Here is an 867-nt window from a genome sequence, read left to right as displayed (position 1 = left end):
CTGACTACCCTCTGCTTCTTCATTCACTCCTTCTTGGGTTGTTGATGAAGTGGAGATTGCTGCCACTTGGTTCCTCTCCATCTTCTTGGTGAGGTCAACCAGCTGTTGGGTAATGAGCTTGTTTTGGGCCAACAGAGCATCTACATTGTTTAGCTCCATTACTCCTCTTGTGTTCTCTCTTTCGGAAGCATAGAAGTAGTCGTTCTCTGCTACTATTTCAATGACATCTATAGCCTCTTCAATGGTTTTCTTCTTGTTCAAAGATCCTCCAGATGAATGGTCTACGGCCTTCTTTGACTCATAAGAGAGCCCTTCATAGAAAATGTGTAGCTGCACCCATTCGTTGAACATGTCAGGTGGACACCTCCTTGTCAGGTCTTTAAACCTCTCCCATGCTTCATATAGAGTCTCACCATCTTGTTGCCTGAAGGTTTGGACCTCAGCTCTCAGCCTATTGATTCTTTGAGGAGGGTAAAATCTTGCTAAGAATTTGTTCACCAGGTCTTCCCAAGTTGTCAAGCTTTCCCTTGGGAAAGATTCCAGCCACTTGGCTGCCTTATCCCTGAGTGAGAATGGAAATAAAAGCAGTCTATAGGTGTCAAGATGAACACCATTAGACTTCACTGTGTCACATATTCTCAGGAAGGTGGTTAAATGTTGATTTGGGTCCTCTTGGACACTTCCTCCGAATGAACAGGTGTTCTGCACAAGGGTGATGAGCTGTGGCTTCAGTTCAAAATTGTTGGCATGGATGGTTGGCTTTTGAATGCTACTTCCACAGTTTCCTGGGTTTGGATTGATATAAGAGCCTAAAACTCTTCTATCCTCCCCATTATGATTTGCTCGACCTCTTCCGCCATGGTTGTG

The 867-nt window shown here is 44.5% G+C and overlaps 1 non-coding gene across 1 annotated transcript; it reads left to right on the top strand.

Moving 5' to 3' along the window:
• The first annotated feature begins 349 nt into the window (after positions 1-349).
• Positions 350-453, top strand: LOC112761750 (small nucleolar RNA R71). The gene has a single exon (XR_003182129.1). It is a non-coding gene; the product is annotated as a small nucleolar RNA R71 (small nucleolar RNA).
• Positions 454-867: the final 414 nt, after the last annotated feature.

The sequence above is a fragment of the Arachis hypogaea genome, chromosome 16 (assembly GCF_003086295.3).
Source record: "Arachis hypogaea cultivar Tifrunner chromosome 16, arahy.Tifrunner.gnm2.J5K5, whole genome shotgun sequence".
Classification (NCBI taxonomy): Eukaryota; Viridiplantae; Streptophyta; class Magnoliopsida; order Fabales; family Fabaceae; genus Arachis; species Arachis hypogaea.
The sequence above is the reverse complement of the archived record's forward strand: the minus strand, read 5'-3'. Positions and strand labels throughout refer to the sequence as shown.